Source organism: Hylobates moloch, unplaced genomic scaffold (genome assembly GCF_009828535.3).
Source record: "Hylobates moloch isolate HMO894 unplaced genomic scaffold, HMol_V3 SCAFFOLD_2, whole genome shotgun sequence".
In the NCBI taxonomy this organism is placed as follows: Eukaryota; Metazoa; Chordata; class Mammalia; order Primates; family Hylobatidae; genus Hylobates; species Hylobates moloch.
The window spans coordinates 157,170,734-157,177,535 of NW_026652277.1; the positions used below are offsets into that span (position 1 = coordinate 157,170,734).

At 40.7% G+C, this 6,802-nt stretch overlaps 1 long non-coding RNA gene across 1 annotated transcript; it reads right to left on the reverse strand.

Annotated features, from left to right (window-relative positions):
- Positions 1 to 619: 619 nt before the first annotated feature.
- On the reverse strand, positions 620 to 6,191 carry LOC116476211 (uncharacterized). The gene is made up of 4 exons (XR_004250170.2): positions 6,161 to 6,191; positions 4,533 to 4,656; positions 4,128 to 4,196; positions 620 to 2,082 (listed from the first exon to the last, which is right to left on the reverse strand). It is a non-coding gene; the product is annotated as an uncharacterized LOC116476211 (long non-coding RNA).
- Between the last annotated feature and the right edge of the window lie 611 nt (positions 6,192 to 6,802).

Below are 6,802 nucleotides of genomic sequence, written 5' to 3' on the forward strand. Positions count from 1 at the left end.
GTGTGTGTGCGCGCTGCAAGGGTGGGGTAGGGAGGAAAAGGATATAATAGGTCTCACTGGAATGTGGAAATGTGTGTATGTAAAGAGACCTGTTAACTCATGTCTAAAATAGCATAACACCCCAGCATGGTTGGGCAAGTACAGTAGCAAAAGGGAAAAAAAAATCTAGGGAATGTCAAAGAATATTTTGGAATAATGTAACCCCACTTCATGGTTTCTTTTCTCTTCTTTGCTGTTGTTGGTTGGATGTAGTTCTCTGCTGTTCAGAGTTTGCCCTGTTCCCTATCCTGTTTTGCAGGGATGAGGTGGAAGGCATTACAAAGGGAGAAATTTCTACTGTTTGTGGCCAAACAGTATTCAGGATGTCATTATTCCAGTTTCACTTAAGTCTTCTATCCAAAGTGTTATTATATAATTTATCTGCACAAATCCGATGTAACACCCTGACCTTCCTGACTTAGCTCTTTCTCTTTTTTAACCTTGTCTTTGTGCAGATTACACATTAACAGTGGAGAATTTTTTTCCCATTAAAAATAAAACTGCTTGGAATTTCACTTGTCAACTTTTCTCTTCATTTTAGTCACCCTCTCCCCATTTCAATTCTTTGGAGTCAGGAATTCCGTATGTATTTTATATTGTTATTGTTTTCTCTTATTAAATTGTTTTCCACAATTATGCATCCTTTTACCAGGCTTTAGAGTACAAAGACATTTCAAAATAATGCAAATAACAAAATTTTAACTGATCAAATGGCAGTAAAAACACTTCAAAGAGTTTCCCTTGGAGAAGTTTTTTGAAAACATAATCTTTCACCAGAAAACTCAGAAAGCGTATGTTAGGCCTGTCTTTAACATCATTTTCTGTGATATCTTTTCTTCATGATGGTAAGAAAAAGAATATATAGTAACTAAAACAAGGAAGACTGTTAGATGTATTGCAATTGTGATAAAACTCGAATGTTCAAATGTGGATTTTGTTTCGTTTCTCTGTTTCGCTATAGGGTTTACATTTCACATCTGCCTGTGCAGTTCTGTGGCTTAGACATCTCTGGAAAGTTTGTATTTGTTCGGAAGAAAGTGGCTTTTATGGAGATGTCACTGGGAAATGTTCCTTTTGATTGCTTGGACTACTTAGGCTTTTATGTGTGTAAAGTGCCACATAATCCCATCAGTGGTTATTCCTCATAAACAATTTCATGACTTAATTTATTATTGCTACATCCATTTTATAGATGGTAATACCAAGGAATGAGTTACAGGAGAGTTGAAATTAGCACCTACAATCACAAAGGTTTCCCAGACATTTGTTTAGTTTAAACTATAGACTGCAAAAGTGTTTCTTTGTGCCAAATATCTGATAAAAAATGAAATATCTGGGGGCTCAGCATCTCTAGGGTTGTGTCTGGGTATGTAAAGGAAAAATGAGATCTGAATCAGTTATATAATGTCATTGAGAAAAAAAAAATCTCTTGAAGGGGGAAAATTGTGGGTCCCATTAGCTCAATGGTCCTCCCCGGCAAACAAAATCTGCCAGATCATTGCTCAACTTGAATTTGTTTTCGTAAACATGGCTATCTGTTACAGCACCACAAACAGCTGCCTTCCACGTTCTTTTCATTTTCCTTTAAATCCTGAAAATGTGTCAATCAGATCTTAATGGTCACCTTAAGATTATACTGCTGTGACCTCAGAGAACCAGACAGTCTATGTGTAGAATGAACTGGGTAGAGGTATCTTGACAGTCCTGTTCTATTTGCCTACAGCCATTAGTATTGGCTTTAGAAAGTGTATTCTAAAGTGAATGAGCTGGTAGGATTAGTGTGCATTGCTGTTCTCGGGGGAATTTTTCATAGCCCTTCATCAAATGTGCAGTATCAGAGATTCGCAATGACAGCCGGACTCTTAACTTCAATAAGGACATAAGCAGCATGGGGCAGAGGACATAGAGCGGCAAAGGATGGTTATGTCTTACTACAGTGCTCTTGCTGCTCCCTAACATGATGTAGGATCCTCAGTTCTTCCTCCCCGTCGACATCTGGATTTTAGTCGTGTAAGACCCATTTTGGACTTCTGACCGCCAGAACTGTAAGACAATGAAGTCAATAAGTGTGTGGGAACTTGTAACAGCAGTAATAGGAAACTAACCCAGGCACTTTTTGCCTTCATGGGCTCTTTCCTCCAGTGAAAAAGTAAAAAATTGTATTTTATGATCATGTTAATATAAAGATGAATATGGTATATATTAAAAAGGCTTTCTAGGCCGGGTGCGGTGGCTCATGCCTGTAATCTCAGCACTTTAGGAGGCCAAGGCAGGTGGATCAGAAGGTCAGGAGTTCAAGACCAGCCTGGCCAAGATGGTGAAACTCCATCTCTACTAAAAATACAAAAAATTAGCTGGGCGTGGTCGTGGGCACCTGTAATCCCAGCTACTCGGGAGGCTGAGGCAGAGAATTGCTTAAACCTGGGAGGCAGAGCTTGCCGTGAGCCAAGATCCCGCCACTGTACTCCAGCCTGGGTGACAGAGCAACACTCTGTCTAAACAAACAAACAAAAAAACTTTCTTTGACCTAAAAGTTCCTTTTTTTCTTCTGATTTCAAAAGAAATTAAAACATTTTCATGGGCACCTAAAAGTATCACGGCCTCTGAGCACGATGTCAGGTGAGCCTCACAGATAGGTCTGCTCTGCGTAGGAGTTGCTCTGTTCAAATCTTTCCCACCATTCATGCTCTGGATCTAGCATAGCCGGGTGCATGCCATCTGAGGGATTTCAGAGATACTGACCTCTCATTCTGTTGTCTAGTTTCCTGATGTTTGAATGGGAGGGCACTTTACATGGGTGGAGATATATATTTTGAGAAAGAAGAAGTTATTCAGAGTGTGTCTTCAGTCACATGACATCAGGATTGCCCCCTTACAATACATACAGTAACCAGACAATACATTCTAGTTGAGTGAAGAATTGTGACAAGATTTTTGTCTTTTAGTTCTGTTTCTTGGAAGATTTTGCACAATCAATATACCTTTGTTTACCTATCTTGCAAATTAAAGATAGAATAGATTTTTTGTTTATTTGTTTGTTTGAAAAGGAGTCTCACTCTGTTACCCAGGCTGGAATGCAGTGGCGTGATCTTGGCTCACTGCAGTCTCTGCCTCCCGGGTTCTGCGATCTTGGCTCACTGCAACCTCCACCTTTCAGGTTCAAGCAATTCTCCTGCCTCAGCCTCCCGAGGAGTAGCAGGCATGTGCCACCATGACTATCTATTACATTTTTATTTTTTTGTAGAGACGGGATCTCCCTATGTTGTCCAGGCTGGTCTCAAATTCCTGGGTTCAAGCAATCCTCCCATCTCAGCCTCCAAAAGTGCTGGGATTACGGGTGTGAGCCACTGTACCCAGCCCTTAGAATAAATTACTTGTTAAAATTTGGAGAGAGGCCGGGCGCGATGGCTCACGCCTGTAATCCCAGCACTTTAGGAGGCCAAGGCAGGAGGATCATGAGGTCAGGAGGCCGAGACCATCCTGGCTAACATGGTGAAACCCCATCTCTACTAAAAAATATAAAAATTAGCTGGGCGTGGTGGTGGGCACCTGTAGTCCCAGCTACTCGGGAGGCTGAGGCAGGAGAATGGTGTGAACTCAGGAGGCGAAGCTTGCAGTGAGCCAAGATCGCACCACTGCACTCCAGCCTGTGTGACACAGCAAGACTCCACCATATAAAAAAAAAAAAATTTGGAGACAGATATGATAATAATGTCAATAATCCTTATGTAATAGCATCCATAGCTTGCAAAACACTTTCATGTACATTATCTCTTTTGATAATCTGTAAAGTCACATAAGATCTTAGGAGGAAAAATGCTTTATATTTATATAAAAATATTAATAGTAACAGTGGTTTTAATTTTAGATAAATCATTTGTCATTTATAATTCTATGAAGAAAAATGCTATGAAAGACAATTATATATCTGACTTTTGTCACTCTATAATTTGGCCTATGCTCTCAGATGTAAGCAAAAATGCAAAACAACATTTGTACTCCTTACTCATATATACTACTTTCCACACTTTGCCCCTGTGAAAAATGACTACAAGCGTTAATGCTGTGAATTGGAAATTACAACATACCTCATTGCATACTCCATTAACTGTTTCCACTTCTCCGACAATTGGAAGCCAGAAAGGCTTGATTTCTAGCTAAAAAGCAAAGCTAGATTGAGGGAAGTTCAGAGACGCGATGAAGGAACCGGTGACCAGAGTCCCTTACTGCTTATGGAGCCCACAAGAATAAAGATAGTCGCTTTTCAGAATTACGATTCTAATTCAGGATTTGTGGAGTTTACTCTAATTTGGTGCTGTTCTGGAAAAGGCTATGTCGAAAAGAATTTGTTTCTAGAGATTTTCAGGAAAGTAGCCAATTCAAACTGCTCAACCCTGTGAGATCATTCCTGGCTGGTAGCAAGAACTTTCTGTCATGTGGGGCTTGCTTGAGAGTGAAGAGTACCCACATATCCACTGCTTCTGAATTCATACCTGTTGGGGTTTATATGCACACGTACACACCAGCATCTGGGTCTTCATATCCGCTTTTCACACTGATCGTGTGAACTGATTCAAAAGCCTTCAAGTGTCCTAGTTAGACCAATTTAGTCCAGCTCTGAAAGGATAGGTAAGATAGACTGTCACATTCCATCAAGGTAATTTCTAGTTTCACAATTGAGGTTTTAATAGGACGTCTGGCCTATTAAGGTCTTTTACTCTGTTCAAGAGCAACCAAACACCACTGCCAATTCTATCATTAAGAAGAGCAAGCTGCTGTTCAGCGACCCTCCCCTCAGCTGCCCTTCCGTCTTGGGGCCTTCCCAGCCTGCCTATGGTTAGGCGCATTTTAAAAAGTTGCACTCATTCTAGCTACACCCTGCCACACCTCCAAGCCTGAGGATGCTTTCGTCTGAGTTCCCAGCAGTCTTAAAGCTTTGCCAACAGCAGACGGAGGTATCACGCTGAGCCCTGTGGAGAGAAAGCCTTGCACTGTGCGAGTGACCCATTTGGCACCAGAGAGGGGGAGGGGAAGAGAAATCCTGATGGGCTCCAGGGACTCCTCATCCATCTACTTCCCCTAGGATCCCCTCCTGGAGGGCTCTTGCGAACACAGTTGCCCCGCCACGGTGGAGGTTCATCAACAGAAACCCACGAAACAAGGCCATGCCCTGTGGCACTCTGAGTCAGTCCCATAGCGTGATTTACCAGCTCTCTGAAAAAAGAAATCTGCTAGGACCTGGGCTGGAACCGTAAGACGTAAAGATGTCAAGTTGAAAAACCTAGGGTGGGCCCAAACCTCCAACTCCCCAGCCCCGATTCCCACCCTGGGAAAATCATTCCAGTGTAAACATTTCTTTTTACATTTAGTATATCTGTGCAAGAAAAACTACTTTATTACTCAACATTAATAACATTCACTTTGAACCTTAATTCTGAAAACCACAGAATTTTTAAAATGCTGTAAATAGCTGACATGGGTGTTCTTCCCTTGCTTTCAAAGGAATTGTTTTTGTAATTACTGAGCAGGGTGAAGCTGAATTTCCCCTGCAGTAAACAGGAGAGTGTGTAATGAGATATCTTAACTAAAAACATTAATCATATTCAGATTAATTAATAATAGAAAACTTTCAGGACATTCTTAATGCTTAAAAAAAAAACTTTTATTTTTTGAAGTTGTTAGGTCTCCATTCTAGTTCTGAGTACAAATAAATGCCTGACATATGCTCTAAGCCAAATTCCAAAATGTAGCAAAAACAGTGCCTGCATATTTGGCAGGAATTTAAACCAGTTCAGGTCAGTGTCTGTTTCTGCCCAAAGAAGAGTTTCTGCATTTACACTGAGCTAGGAAAATAACACAGGAAAACATGGGAAACAACATGGAATATTGTAAGCTCCAGGGCCCGGCTGGCCAAAGAATAATGTTTGGGGCAACTCTGAAATTACCGCCCAGGCTGCAGTTTGGGTTTGCATAGCGTTTTGGAGGACGGTGAGCAAGAGAGAAAGTACTGATTGCATTGTTGTAAGGAAATTGCCTTCCCCCTTCTAAAGCTCTCACCTTGCAAATCACCCCCTCTTAGCAAAAGCACATCTTACTTGTTAACTCTTCCCCTGCTACTAACCTTTTCAATCATCCCCCTTCATCATTGCAGAATGGCCTTTGGAACAAAGCAGCATTTTAAAGCCTTTCCCACTAAAAGTTTGCCCCTCCCCCCCTTTAAAGAGGCAGTGTGGGGGTAATTTTCTTTCTTCCTTTCTTTTTTTTTTTTTTTTGTTGTTGTTTTTTAAATTTGTTTTTCTGCAGTCTACTCTTGTAAGGCTGTCATTGTTTGGGGGCTGATGGGTATTTATTCAGAGATACCATCATATCGCTTGTTATTGTAACACTTATTGGTGATAAAGTTCAGACTAAAAATTAAGCAGCTGCAATGTAGCAGCACAAATTAGTTTAATGTAAGCAGTCAGGAGCAGCTGGCTGGCTCAGGACTTGAATTTAGCTGTGGGGGGAAGGGTTCTGTGACGCTGACAGTGTTTTTTTCCTTTACATAAACATTTTTGGCTGTTGCAGCTTTTGTGCTGATCATGTGACAGTGTCCCTAGGCAGATAATTTATTTCTGTGGCTTTCATGAGCAATCATTAACCTTCAGACACCGAGTTTGCTTTTTGCTTTGTGGCATTTGTTATTATTATTATTTTATTATTATTATTATTTTTCATATACTAACTAGTTTAATTCAGAAAGTGTCGGGAGAAAATTACAACC